This window comes from Passer domesticus, chromosome 5 (assembly GCF_036417665.1).
Source record: "Passer domesticus isolate bPasDom1 chromosome 5, bPasDom1.hap1, whole genome shotgun sequence".
NCBI classification, from domain to species: Eukaryota; Metazoa; Chordata; class Aves; order Passeriformes; family Passeridae; genus Passer; species Passer domesticus.
Window position 1 is genome coordinate 41,359,436 of NC_087478.1, and position 19,539 is coordinate 41,378,974.

Sequence of the window (19,539 nt, forward strand, 5' to 3'; positions counted from 1 at the left end):
TCATGCATTATTCCCTGGCTACACTAGCTCATCTATGTTTTAATCCCAGTTAAAATGGCTTTTTACCCCTAGGAGACTTCTTTAGAAGATCACCTTGTGGTGGCTAGAGCCCCCAGGCAGGCTGCAAAGAAACGTGATAATGCAGTGGAGCTCTGTCTTTTCTGCCACTGGCAGTCTGGTGGAAACAGGCTGTTTGAGGGACCCTACAGGTAAGTGAGTCAAATGTGACATCTTAGTGACTGCAGGCACTACGTGTAGGCCAGGTTACAATTCATCAGCAAAATAAGTTCTGGACAAGTGCCTCGGATTGAGTGGAGTTCCTCATCCTCACTTATTTGTGTCAAAACCAGCAGACGACTGGGAGGTGGTGGTTGCAATCCCACAGGCCTGAAGCTGGGTGCAGTGATTGGTGCCAGGTGGGCTCCCTGCACTGTCAGAGACCCCCAGGCACCCTGAAGGGGCCTCATGGCATATCCAGGGGTATGCAGGGGTATCCAAGGGGTATCCAGCACTGCATTGCAGCAGGATGGGTGGTACACCATGCCATTGGGAAGGTTGCTTCATGTCACCATGGTGGTCAACCCAAGCTAGGCAGGGCAGTGTCCCCATGCTCTGCCCTGGGGCCCCTGAAGAACTCCCTGCTGCCCTCACACCACTCACTGCCCAGGGAAGGCTGCACAGGAAGGCATTTCCTCTCCTGAGCTCTGCTGGGTATAAATAGTTTTTGAGGTGAGTGGAAAGGGCTGCTGTCTTGCCAAGAGGCCAGAGCTGGTGGCACAGAGGGGGCTGACAGGGGTGGCAGCAGCAGGCTCCCCTCTGGGCTGCACCTCTCAAAGCCTCCTCTGTCTCAGCTGGCTCCCTTTGAGCAGTTGCTAGGTAAAGGCAGGTGTGTCAGCTGAAGTAGTGGAAATTTCTATTCATCTTATAAATAGTTGAACAGGCCGACTTGGTGAAATGTGAAACGAGCAAACATCCCATCTTCTCCTCTGAGGGCAGATCGGGATTCAGTCTATAGTGCTGTCATGTCAACTGTGTCAGTGCTGCTTTCATGATGCCAAGGCCCTATAAGTTATTCATGTGAACACAGCAAACAAAGGTTTAGCTTAACCAAGGGATGAACATTCCTCCACCTGCAGCTTTCTCCACAGCTAGATGCAAAAAGTGCAGAGGTCACTTAATCTGTGACAGAAATAGACTGCACCATCTTTGGGGCAGTACAGTTTGCAAGTACAGTAATATGACTGCAGGCAGGTCTGAGGGCTTCTGGCAAGGCCTCCTTGGTATCAAGCGAAAATGCCATTAAAATCCTTGTGCAACTTGGCTGGCTTGCTTGAAATTTACTGGGCAAAATTATAAATTTCCCTTCTAATCATGTTTATACCCTAGGCTTTTAGAAGGATTTTTCCTGCTGCTAAGCCCTCACGCTTCTTGTTGAACTACTCTGACCCTTGTTCTCTTGTGTATTAAGACAGATCCTCATCAGTGGTTAATACTCCCTATGAGACTGCAGGAGCTTTTCAGGTCTTTCTCAGTGACAGAAGGGTTTCTGCTCTTAAAAAGATGAGACTTCACAGACCGAATTTGAGCTATATGTCAGTTTGGCAATATATTAAATGGAGTTTATTGTAGGATTTCAATTGCAGTCAATTTTAAAGAAAGGAGATATCTCTGTGATATTGCCTGGAAACAGATGTGTCTGAGCAAGCTTTCATATAACCTCAAAGTATCCAGTCATCGACATCATCTAGTGGTCAAAGCAGAGGGCTGTGAGTAAAGGTAAAAGAGATCCTAATTCTGCCACAGGCCCTTTAGCTGGACTGACTTAGCCAATCTAAGCCAATCTTAGATGATCAAATTGCCATGGGGACACTATTAATAACATGCACTGAAAAGCACGGTGTGCTCATGAGATAAAAAGGCATATATAAGAACAAGTTTTTGTTTGCTTTTGTTCACATTTATTCTTGTTAAGCAGGTGGTAGGATTATGCTGATCCATAGCTGATCTGGGCTCCCACCTCCACATGGAGGTGAAGACACTGCAATGGCCCTGGGCAGCAGCTACAGCAGTTACTGCAGGGACAGTGACTGAGTGACATGGTCTGAAACCAGACCAGCACTTTATTTACGTGTAAAACAAAACACATCATTTCAGGTGACAGGCTTATTGGTGAATTATCATGCCCCGCTCTCATCTGCCATTGTTCAGTATAGAGTATAGCTGCTTCTGGAAAGGGATGCCTTTTGGCAAGCCAAAGGAGGGTGCTGTGATGAGAAGCCAAAAGAGGTATGTGAATGAAACCCAAAGGAGGTATATGAATGAAACCCAAGCCATTTAGGAACATCTTATGCCTCTCCCGCATTTCTATTTTGTTATGCTCACATCCACAGAGGAGAAAATCAGCTTTGTTAGGTTAGCTGTAGCCCTTAAACCCATGTTTGCCTGTAATCTGACTAAATTCAGGCAAAAGGAAAGCAATCAAAATTAAGAGAGGTGACAATGCTCAGTACAAAGCTGGTGCTTTACCCCTTAGCATGTGATGTAAGCTGTAAGTGAGCCTTGCTGCCTTCCTGGGGGATTGGTAAGTAAGCAGAGCAGTCATATTTAGCAGATGTAGGAACAAGAAAGCCTATAGCTACAGCATGAAGGGGAGGATAAACAATTTATAAGTACTTGTAAGTGATGATGGCACAGCTCTGAGTCGCTGTTCTAATTTACTGCTCGCTGCTTGTCTCCCCCGCAAGCCTCAGCCAGCAGATTGCAGGGCCACTGCGTTCTGAGCTCTGCGCGGTCCCAGACACATGCTGAGGGCTATGCTGTATGAACCACACTTTCATTTTGGAGAGCATACACGAATAGCCTCACTAAATTCAGTGGGATGCTTTGCATAAATACTCACTCTGTATGGCTTACATTGGATAGTGCTTATGAGGTGAGCCACTTAACCACAAAACTTAGCAAAGGCATAAAAATACAACCGCTTTTTATACAGAGCTACTGTAGATCATTGGCCTCAGAAGTCCTTGTTTTTAACATGATAAATGGCTGGCTCCCAAGCGTAGTCACTACTGTTGTGGAGTGTAATCTGATACAGAATGGTAAACAAGGTTTTATTTGATGTACAGTATCGAAATGAATTCATGATTTTAACACTCCCTCCTCTATCGGTCTAACCAAACACAGTATTCTACTTTATGCAAATAATTATTGATGTGAACTTTTCAAGTGCAAATGTTAATAAGGCATTGCTTGAAAGTGTTACATGGTCTCAATTAATTAGATGCAGGAAACCATTTCTTGGTAGGATTCTTCATCACCTCAATGGAAAAATGAAGATTTTTTGAGGAACTGTCTGCAGATCAAAGGCACTCTTTGAACTCACCTAAGTATTGGTTAGGCCTGGGAAATGAATTGTTGTGGGAGATGTATTTAACTGTGTGTGAATATATATATATCTTAGAGCAGGAGAAAGGAAATTGTAGTTTCCTTAGAACTTCAAAGGGAGGAAACTTTATAATGAAAAACTAATATGTGTCTTCACGTAACACTTTAGGTTTTGTGTCTCCTGCCATTGTGTAATCTTGCATCAAAGGATACCTAGATTAATATTTGACGGAAACCATCAGCAAGAAGTGCAGCATAAGCTATGGAGGGAGGGAGGTAGGAAGGAAGAGAGGACTATCAAAAGGATTTGAGATTGATGAACAAGAATTGATTAAATTATGTTTTCCCATATTAAAGTTTTATATTCGAAGAACAGCTTTAAGTAGTTGTTTAGACATGTCATGTGACCTGGTTACTGTAAATGAGTCCATAAATATTCACATACTATCAAAGTGAAAGTTTCTACTGTTTTATTATCCTTGCATATTTTCTGGGATTAGTTTCCCACTAATATTTATGAAACTTCTTAGACTCAGTTGTTTTCAAGCCAATGTTAACAGATTCTTTTGATCATCAAATTTTTAATTAAAAATATATCTGATATCTAGTAAAATTCCTAAAAATCTGAAAATATTCTAAGAAATACGTATATGCACTCAGCAGGTACTACGGAGGTGGTAATGAGACCATTCTCAAGGGAGAAGAATGAGGTAGCCAAGGATGTGTATCCCCCATACAATAAAACTACAATACAGCTTAAGTTTGGAATATCTGATGTTTGCAGTAAACCACTTTATGCCACAGATTATTAAAAAAAGATAATTAAAATAGTTTTGAATTCTGAATGAAAACTTCAGTGAGATAATGGGGAGTTTGAATACAGCAAAAAGAGGCAATATCTATTTAAGGAATCATTTGCTACTTTGTTTGCAAAGTTTAATTTGCTTCCATCTTTATTTTGTATTTTACTCCAGCTCCTCCAAAGGGTATTTATTTTGTTGTTCAAAGTTTGTAAAAGCAATTTAAGATGCATATAAGTACTCAGAAATCACTTAGCTGGTAAGTTACTAAGGTGATCTAGTGCTGCTTGAAGTTTTGTTCATGAAAGTCAAAGTCAAGTAGAAGCTACTTAACACAGCAGAGTTTTTATTCTGCTGTTCAGTTAATTCAAACAAACACAAAAAGCTTATGCAGAGGTATGTGAAACAATGCACCCCTTCCTACAGAAGCTATTTTGTACATAAAAATACAGATTTCTCTTATATCATTGAGGCCAAGTTGGTAAATAGCAGTAGTACTCAAACCTATTTTCCTATGGATTTCTATGTTAAAGTTGAGGTCATAGTAAGCATCTGTTATGACAAATGAAGTATGAAATCTCATTTTAACCTTTTCCTCAGTGAGGTTGTCTTTGAGTATCTCAACCTTCAATTTCTTTCTGAGAATTTAATACATTTGAGGTATTTTTCCATACACCAAAATTGGTAGAAAATTAGTAGTGGATTCAGAAGTTATCAAAGGAAGTGACAGATTAGACATTAGCAGACATGAATATAATATAATTCTTATTTATTTCAGCAACCAGACAGCAACAGAAAACAAAAAAATGTACTTTGGAATATTCTCCTCCTATGTTTCTTCTTGGTGTCTGCAACAAAATCATGCTTTCCAAACTTCAGAGACCACTTGTAAAAATTGACTGAGTAGATAAGCATGTTTAATGAAAGTGTTACAGGTACTGGAATGCAAATGCTGCTTTAAAGAAAGATAAATATATGCTTGATGGTCTTTACTAGACAGAGCAGAAGAAAGCCAGGCCAGCCCACCAAAGAAGACTGCTATGTCAAAGGTACTGACAGTATGATTGTTAAACTCAAACTTGCTAGCAGTTAAGTTGTACTATAAATAAGAATTTTGTTCTTTTTCATTGTCCTTTACTATGTCTTCAGCATATTCTCTCTACCAGAAGTAAATGGGACATATTTAACTCACAGAGACTAAAGTGAACACTGTTTTCTTGTTACCAGACAAGGAAGAGAGGTACACACTTGTCATTATCACTATCTTATCATTCACCACTGGGAATGTGGTGTGGCACCCACCAAGCCCTTGTGGAATGTAGTGAATATTTTGGCACCATACATGTTCAGGTTCCTACAAAGGAATTAAGAAAACAGATGGGATGGATTCCTGAAAATATATATATGCCATTCAGCTATTTTGCTGTAAAGAGAGCTCAGTGGCTCACGAAGGAAGATTTGCTATTTAAAGCCTTTTTTCTTCTCCCTTCTCTTATCTGTGGCGTTACAGAGTAAGTCAATATGGTCCAAAGTCACAGAACAGAAGAAAAGGGACTCCATCTGCAGTAGGCAGCAAACTCTGTCTCTGTGAGAAGTGAGTGTTGTAGCAGCCTAACAGGTACTCAGTCATGTGTAGTTAGCTCCCTACCTGCAAATCTCTGTTTTAAAATATCCTAACTGTAGCACTGCATAGAGCAAGTCAGTTTGATTCTGCTTTCCTTGATTCCATAGGAATCTGTGGAAAGAATCTATTTAAAACATTGTTGTCTTGAGGGCTTTTTTTTATGTGCACAAACCCCATCTGCTGAGGGAAAAGTCTGTGGTGTCCCCTCAACAGGATTTTATGTTTCTGCCTAGCCTGTAAGAAATTCCTCTTCTGAGGATCTCAGCTGAGTCAGAGGTCCACTGAGATTTATAGCTTAGCATGGACACAGGAAAGACAGAGAAAGGGGATATTGTGTCCTGCTGTACTGCTGCTTTCAGACTAGCCAGATCATTTCTGGAAACTGGGACAAGTCAGGCCAGGCATTAATACAGCTCAGAGCTCTATCACATCCTTTTGGAGCCCCTGGTTCTATCTGCTGAGCAGCTGCAAGGGGAGCCAGATCAAAGGCAATGAACATTTGTGTGCTACAAGAAGGAAGGCAAGCTGTGCTCCACTGAGACACAGCTGTCCATGCTAAAGAGGATTCTAGTTTTGAGGAAGCTATTTCCTTTGAATGCTGACATTATTGTTCCAAAGGTTTAGAGGATGCCTTGGATGGCTTTAAATATGAGAGACCAGTTCTGTCGTACTCTGAAGGAGAAGGAGGTGAAGCACTCAATCCTTTTGCCTGAAAATATTTTAAGTGCTTACTGATAATAGCAGAGGGCCATGGAAATGGCAGTTTGCTTTGGCACCAAACAGAAATGTTATTGATGTAAAGACAACAGAGCTTTCTCCAAATTTTCTTCTTCCCTGATTGCATAAAAATTATATGGCCAATGGCTATATGCTACAAACACTTAGTGTATTTTAAAACACACCCAGGCCTACAGAATTTACTTACATTTGAAGCAAGATATAGCTCACCATGAGTCCTATCAAAGGATGGCCAAAGCTATCACTAGGTGAGCTGAGTATGTTGCTTTTGGCTAGTATATATTCAAGCCAGTTAGTCACAGGTGTCAATTTAGTTTTCAAGATGTCCTTGGGGTATGGTTGAGATATACCATGTACTGTATTCTTATTGGTGGTTCAATCTGAGGTGAAAATCTGTGTATTCAACATTCAGAATAGCAGCTGTTCTCTAGCCATCATAACTCTTACAACATGGGGCTGGCTCTCCAGATGATAAAAAGACAGTTTGGGAACAACATTGAGGACTTATGCACAGAATTCTGGTGCTTGGTGAAACTTAAATTTCCCCCTTTAGTTTTAGCTCATCTTCCATACTGAAGCATAAGGAAAGAAAAAATAGTGCCACAAGGTCAGTTCCTGATATAATTATTTAAAAGAATGTATATCTCATGGGTTATGTTCTTTCCATTGTATCAGATAATTTTTAAGCAGTTGCACATTGAATACTCTTACGCCTGGTAAACTCTTATGCCTATCTTTCTTCTGGCAAATATTCAAAGCATAAAAAAATTATCAGTGCTTCTGGTGGGCTAATGAAATTAATGCTGAGCCTTGACATCTTTATTGATTTTGACTTACCACTTCACAAATCATTTTACAGAAGAGTGTGAGCAACCAAAAATATCTCATACATTTGTTAAAATACCCTGCTTTATACAGTACATATGGAATGTTGCAGGAAAAAATAAGCTAAGCTGGAGTTGTAAGCCTACCTACTATTTTCAAGAAGAAGAGTAAAACTCAAGACTAAACTGATGAGTGAAAACCTCTCAACCGCATGGCAAAACTGGATTACTCCCATTAAAGCTAATGATTTTTTTTCCATGCCAGAATTGATACAATTCATAAAACCTTTTGGTCTTTGCAGTGACTCTAGCTCCTCTGTTGATGATAGTAAAATAATGCTGTAAAGGAATAAAATAAAAATAGCAGTAAGGTATATATCCTGGCATTAGATTTCCTTCCTGTTATTTTCCTAAATGTTTCTCCCCTCTCTTTTATAGGTACACACAATGAACCTTTAAAAATGTGGAGCTGCCTTCAAAATTGCTATCGTCATCCAGATCAATTTGGAACAAAGTCCTGTCTCCCAATCTAGTCTAATTTCAATGTACACACTCTGCTGGCTGGCTGCCAGCATGGAGCTCAGGAAATGATAAATACCCATTTAGTCACAGATGCACAGATTTCCCTGGGTTGGTGGGCTGGGGCTGCTTTAATATTCCCAAAGTTCCTGCATGTTTACACATTCACTAACGTCACTGAGTGTGATATTTAGAAGCTGGGTGTAGCAATGACACATGGGGGAAAGGACAAAAGTTGCACATGCTCTTTTGAAGAGCAAGAGCTGAAGCTCAGTCTTGTTTGCCTGCCCTGAGCTGATAGCCTTCCACCTCAAATAACTGTACATAACATGAATAGAAAATTAGGTTGGACTAATCTAATTTGAAACAAGCTGGCCACAGCCAACTACTGTGAATCTCAAAGGTCTTATGAACTGGTTATGATAAGTATTTGACATTTCTACTGGGTACTAAATGTAGCTCTCAGTTGCTATAAAGTGCAGCACACTGTGCAAGGAAAATGGGCTGTATGCATTAATTTCTATGCTTATTGGTTTGGTGGCTTGTTGGTCTTTTCTCTTGAATTGCTACAGAGATGTGGTTTTCTTTGTGTATCTGGGATATTTCCAGAAAATGGATGAATTAATGGCTTTGGATGACTTTTCCATGTAATTAATTTTTATAGCCTTCTCCCCAATTATTTGAGGACTGAATCTTTTGCAAAGGCTGAATCTAATGTCAGGGTAAATAGTTTCCAAAGTTGTTTGAATTTTTTTTGGTGCTTCACTTGCTGGTATGTTAGGTAAACATCAGCTTTAACAAACCCTGAATAAAAGCTGGAAGGCTGCAATGCAGTAAGCCCTAAAAAATGGAATGAGGTTAAGAGAGAAGCTCAGATTTTTCATTTACATTAGCAAGTCATTGAAAGAGCAAAATACTTGGTTAAAGATCATTATGAATATTTAGTTAGTACTGTAGGCAAAAAACATCTCTGGAAGAAACTCAGAGCTTTCTAATGTATCTGTTGCATAATTACAATGTTAAAAACACATTCCTGTTTTCACCAGCATTAAATACAAACATATGCTTTGACTGTATGGATGATATATGGACTGGATTATTTACTGTTCTGAGTTTCTTTGTCATGAGTGGACATTACAAAGGAGTCTGACTTGACCCTTATCTCAGCTTCTGAGTGGGAGCCTAAGTGATGCAGTCCCCTCATAAGAGGGTGGAAACATGTGAAACCATTGTCTCAGAGACACGATTAAAACAAGGGACACAAGAGCACAGCTTGCTCTGTGTCAGTGCTGGTTGGATGAAGGGATTTTTGTTGGGTTCATTACAGTTGGAGGTCTATAGGTCAGACAGTTTGTCTTAAGATATATTTTAGGCAATATGACCTGAATCCCTCCTAAAATGTCTTCATCTCTTGAGGGGAGCCCAGAAACAGTTGTTTATACATACATGCCTACATGATAGACATGTAAAGACAATTAAATAAATCCTACATCTGTTTCTTGTTATAAAAGGCAACTACCTTAAAAATTCTTGATTTGCTACTTCAATTATTTAACTAGATAGTTTTACACTTAGATATAGAAGTTTTAGTTCCAAACTTTCTAACAAGATATTGCTAAATGAAAAGTTAGCATTTAATAAATTCATGACTCTGATCATAATGTGTCAGTAGAACAGTTTGGACTCAAAACAAGTTCCTAATGTTTTAAACAATGGATATAGGCTTCATAAACATTCTTAAATTAACTGACCTGGGAATACAGAAAAAATATGTAGACAGACTAAAGCAAAGAAGAAAATCCTTCTAAGTGTCCTTTTAATGTTTCTATTGAGATAACAAGTGTTTTCAAGTAAAGAATTACTAAAGATGGGACTTTAGCACATTAGATGTTAAGAGTCTTACTTGATAATTAGTACTAGCAAGATTTAAATTTACCTCTTGATTTGTTCTGTGCAGGCATACAATATCCTTACAGTATCTCACAGACTAACTAGAACAAACCTAGTTAGAAACATTTGTTTAGTTTGGGTATGCTTATCACCAGCTCCATCCTTTCCCAACAATCTAACAGAGTTACTAGCTTCAATCATCAAAATTAATTTGCCACACATGTAATCTATTTTATATGCCACCTTTTCATTTTAGTGTAATTCAAAGCATGTGGATGAGCCCGAGCTTGAAGAGTGCTGAGTAGCAGCATGGCCACAGCCATTCTGTAGCACATGGGATGGCAGGCTTGTCAAATCTGAGCATGACACTTGGGAGCTACTGCAGCCTGGACCCTGGCCCAGGCCCAGGCCCAAATATGCTGAGTGTAAATAATTGCTCATTAAGTTCTACTAGATATTAATTTGCAATAATAATGACAGAAACAAATGGTAATTTACTTTGTAGAGTGTCTGTACGCCTTAATAAACTAATCTTCAAAATATTGTTCTACACTATATTTTCTGGTTCTATCAATTTTGTTTTTCTTCTTGAAATGAATAATCAAGGCCACTCACTATTGACAAATATTACCATTAGAGAATAACAGAAGGAAGAGAAGTTGTTCTTATCTCAGAGAAAAGGAAATGTATTTTGGGAATGAAGTAGCAAAGATACAATGAGTTAGGTTTAACCCTCACATATATCTATACAAGGATGTTTGTCCTTCCCAAGTATTGGTCTGTGAGTTATTGCATCCATTGTGTAGTAATATGGTTAAATTCCAAGGTTATCTTATTTTTTTCTTCCTCTTCAATATAGACATGAAGATTTTCTTGAATGTTATGTTCTCCAAGGTCAGCAAAACATTGTTTTCTTTCCATGATCTTGGAAGGAAAACATTCCTGGCCCTTAAAAATATGTATTGTCTACTTAAAGGATTTGCAAAAGAAGCCTAGTGAAATCTGTGTGGACTAGAAAAGTTGTTTTGGATCAAAGGTATTTAGAACACAATCCAAGTTAATAATAACAACATTTTTTTAGATACACAGAAGTGCATGTGAATAGAAAGAGCTATTCAATGCAGACACTTACAGGAAGATTACTTCAATTTACACATTGATCACTGGTGGAGATAACACATGTGTAGCTGTCTGAGCCTAATGTCTTTTGTGTAGGTCTCCATCCTGTCATGAATGAAACCACAACATGTTTTGCTGTTCCCTGTTCATTCTGCTGAGACAGAGGCCAAGGAATTTCTGACTGAATTGTACAAATACATAAAACTTGGTAGTACTAATTCAAATTTACAGTGGGAATGGCAGTCTGTTTGCTTACTAAATTTCAGGATAAGTTTTCCATGGACTTTTCATTTGCTGAATGTAAATTTCAAATCTGCGTACAGGAGGGGTATTGTAATCCTGAATAGTAAATATGCCTGTAGACATTCACTTAAAAATTGCATGCCTCTGGTGTTTTGGAACATGAGCAAAACTCTGCTAACTCTATGCACTAATAATAAATAACTTCCCTGAGGTATCTGGTTGTTTCCTAGACAGGCGTTAAAGAAACAAAGTCTAACACTTTCCCTCAATTACTTCTGAGTTTGTAATTAAATCCATATGAGAAGAACTTCTTGGTGGATTGGGGTGAATAAAGTGCTAATAAAAACAACTCTAATTTCCTGGCCATTCCCTGTTTTCCTTCCCTTGTGCACCAGTGGCTATTCCAGATCTGCAGCTATGTCCCCTAGGGCTTTGGTCTTGACACATCTTTCCAAATAAACAGGACAGAGGATGCGGACAAGCAAATCAGTTACACAGAACCAAGTAAAGTTTTGGAAGCACCACCACGCCCCCATGGGCCTTGCTTCTTGGAACCTTGTTATTGCTATCTACAAGGGAATAAGGACGCAATGAGGTAGAGCTTAATTCTCACCCCTACTTTTTTTGGGAACTCTCTGACTAAACCCCGAGCTTGATTGAAGTGCAAATTCTGCTGTATACTACTTTAAAGTTATCTTAAACATTTCCATTGCCTTAATGAAGTTGAAATAAAGCCTTTAGATTGGCATCTCAAAGGAAAATGTGGGCACTACAATAAAAATGATGTGGGTGAATCAGTAGGTGTCAGATTGCTGAGTCCATAATGAATAATTATCTCAGTATAATTATTCTATGTGCTGTTTTTCAGGAAAGATGTAAATTCAAGTCCTTTTGTTTCTTGGTAATTAAAACCACATCTCTTATGTGATTGCACCTTACAAAGGAGTCTCTCTTTTGGAGAATATGGTCTGCTAATAGTACCCGAGGCTGGATAAGGAACTATTATACTGATCATTAGGACTGTCTGTCCTATATAATTTTCTCTTCCAGAATCACTGATACTAATTTTTGAATTTTCATTTCAATCTATATATGTATTTTGTAGAAGAAGCCCATATGTTGTACTTTCTTTGATACATTTTTTAAATTTTGTGTAAATGAACAGAGTTTTGGTATTGCTCCTGGATCAATATTTGATATTTGATGTAATTTTAAGTGAAAGAATCAACCGCTGGATTTCAAAAGCAACTGGATGCATTCATAGGATCAAAATACCTGAAAAGTGTTAAACACAAAGACACAGCTTCTCTTTCAGGAAATCCTTGAGTAGTAAACAGGTAAAAAAATGAGGGAATATTCTTAAGATAAAGTCCTGAATGTTCCCTCTATTCTTAAATTTTTCCCTCAGTATCTGCTCTTGACCACTGTCAGAATAATAACTGGGGCTTACGTATTTTTTATTTTTGTCCAGAATGGCCATGATCAGTTTTCTGTGTAATATACTGTAACCAATGAAAAGAAATTTCCAACCATTAAGATTTCTCACCAAGGCAAGGATGCAAACCTGTTTTTCAAAAGAAGATAAAAAATTGAAGTAGATTTTTTTCTCTTGAAGCAATGTTACACAAGATATATTTTTAATAGAAATATTCCTGTTCTATTTTATTACAAAAATGGGCATGTTATCAAAATGCTTTGCACTTTCCGTAGGTTATGGTGTTTTTTGAGCCATTATTCCTTGGCCTGCTCTTGGAGCTATTATGGGAAATTGGATGCAGAATAATGGTTTCTCATGTTCCATCCAAGTTCTTCAGCATATGTTCTTTTGCATTTGCTAGGTGCCAGTGCAATTATTTTGAGTGGAAGAAGCACAAAAAAATTTAGATGAGGCATAGCTAAAACATTTTCATGCATCTATCAGAGATAACAGTTAAAGGATACTTCTGTGAATAGCAGTAAGTCTGTCGAATTAAAACTGGATTACTGACCTCCTGCTCAGAATCAGATTGAAGACTTACTTTAGTGCACAGTGCCAAATTCAGATTTTTCTAAAACTTTTCCTGTCATTATTTAGTGATTGTAAACAGTAAGGGCTACTTTTGGCTTTACCTTTGACTGCCCACGTATTACAGCTGTACTGCCAGTGAAAGTGTGACTTTGAGATGAATATTTCTTTTTCTCTGATAAAAATGAAGGAAAAGCAGACAGAAAATGTGAAACATCTAACTCTGAAATCAGACTGAAAACTAAGAAGCTGGAGATAAAAATCTATCTGATATCTTTCTATCTTTGTAACTTGGATGTGATAGAAGAGGAGAGGGTTCCTTTCATGAAAAAAAACAGTAGGAGGAAGAAAGAAAATAAGTGTGAAGAAGATAACTTGGCCATTTTAATGGCAACCAGGAGATTAGAAGAAAAACACTAATTACTCTCTGACTGGTATGTGGAGAAAGAAAATCCTCATTCTTGAGCAATGCAAACATCAGAATCTCAGGTGAAACTATGGTGCTGCATTTTCCTTGAGACAGTACATGGTGAGGTGGCTTTAAACAAAACACCAGTTTTTTATCCTGGTTGAAATTTGACTGATCAGTGGTGAATAAAATTTTGAGCTTATCAACAAGTCACCAAGATCACTGTGTCTGGTTACGTTACAACTAAGAAGGAAACGAGAGGCACTGGAACTAATGTTCCAGACTTTGTGGAAAATAACAGAGCATGTATACCCATGTCTTGAACCTGCTTAAACCATGTTTCAGGAAATGAATAATAAAAACCCAAATCTATTATATATAATATAAACTTCAATATATTTCCATGTGTCTCCTGGGCTGGGTGTGGAAGTGGGGAATCAACTCTGGCAGTCAGTGGTGGTCTGCAGTCAGCTACCTGTGGGACTCAGGTGCACCCCGTGCTGCTCAAATTGTGAGATCTGGGCTTGCCATGAGATATTATCAAAATAAAGAGATATGTCATGTGCTTGGAGAGGTACAAAATAAGGCAGTTCTCAAGCAGGAGGCCGAGGTATATATTTCGTCCTGTGTTTACCAAGTGCATTTGCACATGGAGTGCTTGGCTGCCACGTGTGCAGACTTCCTTTGGAAGCATTTTCCATCTGGCATGCTCACATGTAAAAAAAAAACCCCCTGGAGATTCCACCCCCATCACTGAAATGGAACATCTCTTTGTCTCTTATAGCTTTCAGCAAGACTTTTATTAAAGAGAGGAGAGGAAAAAATGCAGACAAGGTGCTTTCTATCATTTCATATCAAGACCTGCAGCCAACAAGATCACAAATGCCTCAGACGGCAAAGAGAAAGGGATTCAGTTTCACCTTGACTCCTTCTTTCCACTAACAACCTCCCCTTTATCTGCAGCACTGTAAGATCCATCAGCTGCTTCATCCAGGCCTACTAAGAATTAAGTCTCTTTTTTTGTGGAATAACAGTAAAATAAACTGAGGCTAGGATTTCTTGATACTGTTTGCTGCCATAGTTAGAACTGCATGTGAAATATCAGCCACCTTCTTCATAAAAGTAGCAGAAAATATTTTTCAATATGGTTTGTAACAACATTCTCTCTTATAATATATCAGTCACATCAACAGCAAAATGGGAAAAAAATCATTGAAAAATATACATGACAGGATGGGCATCCTAAACCTCATCAATGATGATGTAGGGGAGATATATCTCCTTTTTTTCAAAACTGTAATTATTTTGCAAATGGACCACTCTCTTATATAATGATTGTGATTTTCAGAAGACAATCTTTGGGCAGCACTTTATAATTTCTACAAGACATATACTGAATTGATGTTAGGATAACTAGATCATTTAAACAAATAGGATCTTTTTTGACAGAATTTCCTTGATTTAAATATCCGCTTCACATATTATGTGAAAGGAATCTGCATATTCAGCAAATTGAGTGCCAAGGCCTGTTTAAAAGACTGGCTGTTGTGCCTATCACTGACAGTGAAAGTCTGAAATTTCTGTTGTATTTTGTTCACATTTTGGTGATAGGGACATTTAACATTACCTTTAAATGTATTGGAAATAAGCCTAGCTCTTATTTTTGAGAAGGAATTTTTGGCTTCTCCTGTCTACTCTCCCCTCCTAACTCTATACAAGCCATGTTTCTCAAGACACTGGAAACAACAGGTTAGTACATTTTTCATGAAGAAGTATTGAACTTCTGCCCATTAACTGGGTTTCTTCAACTCTCCTGCCTGGCACCACACAGTGTGCCAGGCTGTGGCTGGGCTGACAAGGCTTAGTTGTTTCTCATTATAAAAAAAGCATAATCAGCTGGTGCAGTGAAAAAAAATATAGGTTTATCAGAGATAAAGAAAACAAATTATTAACAGGGAAATGATCCATAATTGCTCATGATTGAAGTCTTTAAGAATTACTTGTAGGAGAAGAAAGCAATTGCATAATAAATTTATCTTCCTGGTTTGTTCTCAGAACATGAGTGAATTGGGGCAAAACTTTCCTGTGAGCCAAAATACAAAAATGCTGATCATGCTCTTCAGTGGGCCTCTTAAATGTGCTTGTACTGAATTGAATGCTACCAACAATTCATTTTGTAATGGACGAAAAAGAAGGTGGCAACCTTGTGAAAGTATCCTTTTATCAGATAAGACAGAAGACAGAAAATGAATTGGTCAAATTATTTTGAGACCTCTCCCCTCACCAGTCTCCAAAAAAATGAATGCAAATCTAATGGTATTGTTTGAAGAATGAAAAAATACAGGCATAAGAAAGTACTCTCAGCTTACCAGAACCAGGCCTGTCACAGAAACCATCATTGTGTCCTTCTCTACATCCCTTTCCAATATATTTCAGTAGTTGCTGTGCTCTGTTTTCCAGCATCCATGCTTCACCACAGGGGAGTCCGCAGGTCTGTTTTGGCTGAGGAATCCATGGTTTGCAGGGATAAGAGACAAAAGGACAGCAGAAAATGGCAAAAAGGCAAGATAAATCTTGTGGTACCCTCTGATCTCCATGGTGTGCCGTCTGCCAGCAGTTCCCCCATGCAGAGTGCAGATGCACACACATGAATACACACAGTCAGTCTCCCTCCTCCCTGCAGTTGGCTTTGCCATGCCACCTGTGCTTATACCACAGGAAGATATTCCTTGTTCCTAGGCTTGCTGGAAGGAGGGGAATGAGGGATGGAAAAGGAGGCTGCTGTCTGGATGCAGGGCCAGAGGGGTTCTGTCAGGCAACTTCCTCACAATGACTGTCTCACTGTGCCCACCCCAGGTCAGGGGAGACTGTTGGTCACAGGCTAATATTGGTAATTGCACAGGACATGTCACTTTGTGTGTCTGATGGAAAAACTGCCATGGTAATTACTTATCCACATACTGTATACACAGTGACTTATAGATTTCTCATGAGCAATCAAGACTCTGGACAGAGAAGGATTAGAGACAAAAATTCATATATATTTTGACATACAGTTATAGATGTAAAAGGCTGATGCCTAGTTGTTCTGGGTGCCAGAATAGTAATGATCACAGGGCTGAGGTTATATCATGTTTGTATTATAATATCCCAGTTTTAATGTCTAATAACATTCAGATCTTTTTCTCTGATCCAGAAAGAGTTTCTGTCCAAATATAACTTTATTTGTAAACTTTGAAAAATAATGGTTCTTGGGGTTTTTTTCCCATCCTCAAAAATTATTCAGGTCCATATTTTGATCATGGGCTGCTGAAAACAGGATTTTAATCAGACTAAATCTGCCTGCTTTCTGTCAAGGCATGCCCAAGGAGTGGCATCAGCAACTCTTCTGTTAAAAGTGGATCCAACCTATATATATATATATATATATATCAGGAGTTCATTTCTGTACAGTAACAGAGTGTAGGACAAAAAATATCTCTGCCAGAGAAAGTGAAAGAAGTGAGCTCAGTGTGAGAAAAAAACAAGGAATGTGGGTGAAGAAGGAAAGTGTGGTGTGCTATACCTGGGAATTCTGAGAGAGATAGTGAGGGAGGACAAAAGGGTGAGTTATGCATATCTCTGATCAAAAAGGCATTACTATGTTTTAGTTGCTTTTCATTTTTCTCACCATCCTTTGGCAGTTGCTCTGCCTTCTGGGAAGGCCCATGGCCGTATTTTGTTTCTGTGAATGTTTTCTGTCAGCTTATGGTGAATGTTTCTTGCACTCATTGACTGAGCTCCTTGCAGTGTATCTCCAAGGGCTGCATAGTGTCACGTAGTCGTTTATTTTCTCTAGGCTGCCAGCATCACCCTCAATGATTCAGGGAACAGGGCTTTTGTTTAACTGTTGTCTCTCTTGCTCAGTGCTGCTTGAAACGTAATTGCAAATTTGTCTTTACTCTTTTTTTTTTGTTTTCTGACTGAAAAGGGGGCAGATAATGATCCCTGATGCTACACAATATTCAGTAAGAACAGAGACATTTCAGTACTTTTTTACAAGTACTCCCTGTCTGCCATTTCCTGTTAGTGTCCTTGCTCTTAACCAAATGTTGCACTCTCTGTTTCGCAATATGAATATTTTAACTCCTGAACTGCCCAGGGCATTCCTTCTGCTGCTGGCTCAGATTAAACCCTTTCTGAATATTTTCTCACATGTATGAATGGGTTTTTCTCTGTTTATGAGTATTGCGTCATTGCTGACGTGACACAATCTTTTCCTAAAATGTGTTTATATTCCCTATCATCAACTTGGTGTGGCCACACAAACCATGTACATTCTGTCCTTATTATTGACTAAACTTAACATCTCTATCAATTCACTCTAGTCCAGAGATTATACAAATTCTAGAGCTGACACTTGCAGCCTCATATTTGGAATCAGGACCATGAGAACATCTTTGCTTGAGCTTCTAACTACCACCTGCAAATAACTTTTCTCTGGCAACTTAATTATGCATTGTAATTGATTTGGAGCCTATGAAGAACAGATATTATTGTGAAATGTGATATTACAGATTATATACTTTACTAATTTTTAAGTCCTACATTACATTATTGTCTTTAATAAAGGAAGAAGAAAGTTCTTTTTAACTTAGGAAGTTACTCCCAAAGTCTTAAGAAGTTGATTTTTTTTTGGTTAGCCAATACTGTGGAATCTGAGGATATGAAATTACTTCCCCCCTTCCTTCCTTGTCCTGCCCCCTCTTCCCCCCCAAAAAAGAGATCAAACAGTGGAAGATGGGACCTATGGATACTCCAAGCATTTGTAAATGAACACATGAGAAGAAAGAAGGAGCATCACCTTACAGTCTTTTTAGATTGTTCTTTATCAGGGTGGTCCTATCTAAAGGGAAGTAAGACTGTGAACCATCCTAGCCAGTGTGGGTATGTGAAAGCAGGTGCCTCTTGACCTATATGACCTCCTTCTACACAAGGTGACTGTTTAGTGGATGAGGGCAAGACTGTGAAAGTTGTCTACCTAGATTTTAGAAGTTTTTGACACTATCTCCCACATAATTGTCAAGCAGAGATTAGAAGCTCATGACATGGATAGGTGTGGTCTCCTCTGGGTGAAAAAGTGGCTGGGTGTATCAGCCCTGAAGGTGGTGGTAGATGGAGTTAGATACAGTTGGTGACCAGTCACTAAGGGTGTTTCCAAAGGCTCCCAAAGTATTGGAGCCAGTCCTATATAATATCTTTTATTGATAATATGGATGCAAGGATCAAGGGCATGCTCAGTAAGTTTACAGATGGAAGGCTGGCAAGCATGGAAGGACATGAAAGGCAGGAAGGCTCTGCAGAGGGATCTGCAGGCTGGATCAATGGGCTGAGGACAATTGTGTGAGGTTCAAGAAGACAAGGTGCTGAGTCCTGCACTTGGGTCACGACAGCCCCATGCAGCACTACAGGCTGGGGACAGGATGGCTGGGAAGCTGCCCAGAGGAAAAAGAGGCTGTGTAAGCCAGTAGACAGCCCGCTGAACGTGAGTTATCAGTGTGCCCAGGTGGCCAAGAAGACCGATGGCATCCTGGCTTGTATGAAGAATAGTGTCACCAGCAGGATTAGGGAAGAAGCTGTGACCTACTTGGCACTGGTGAGGCCACACCTTGAGTGCTCTGTACAGTTCTGGGCCCCTCATTAAAGAAAAACATTGAGGTGCTAAAATGTGTCCAGAGAAAGGCAACACAGCTAGTAAAGAGTCTGGAACACAAGTCTGATGTGGAGTGGCTGAGGGAGCTGGGGCTTAGCCTGGGTCAAAGGAGGCTCAGGGGAGATCTTACCACCACTCTCTACAATGACCTGATAGGAGGCTGTGGCCAGGTGGGGTTGGTCTCTTCTTCCATGTAACAAGTGAAAAGATGAGAAGAAATGGGCTTCAAATTGTGCAGGAGAAGTTTAGATTGGGTAGTAGGGAAAATTTCTTCACCAAAAGTGTTGTAAAG

The 19,539-nt window shown here is 39.1% G+C and overlaps 1 protein-coding gene and 1 long non-coding RNA gene across 21 annotated transcripts in view; one reads left to right on the forward strand and one right to left on the reverse strand.

Annotated features, from left to right (window-relative positions):
• Positions 1-19,539, forward strand: part of LOC135300335 (uncharacterized) — a 230,901-nt gene that overhangs the window by 56,126 nt on the left and 155,236 nt on the right. The window lies entirely within an intron of this gene.
• LOC135300337 (uncharacterized) overlaps positions 1-19,539 on the reverse strand; it is a 71,049-nt gene that overhangs the window by 42,352 nt on the left and 9,158 nt on the right. For 3 of the 5 annotated variants that reach the window (XR_010362220.1, XR_010362223.1, XR_010362224.1), the window contains one exon: positions 12,660-16,057. This is a non-coding gene — a long non-coding RNA (uncharacterized LOC135300337). Of the gene's footprint in view, positions 1-6,391; positions 7,710-12,659; positions 16,058-19,539 lie in introns of those variants that run through there. The other 2 variants (XR_010362221.1, XR_010362222.1) reach the window with 2 other exon arrangements.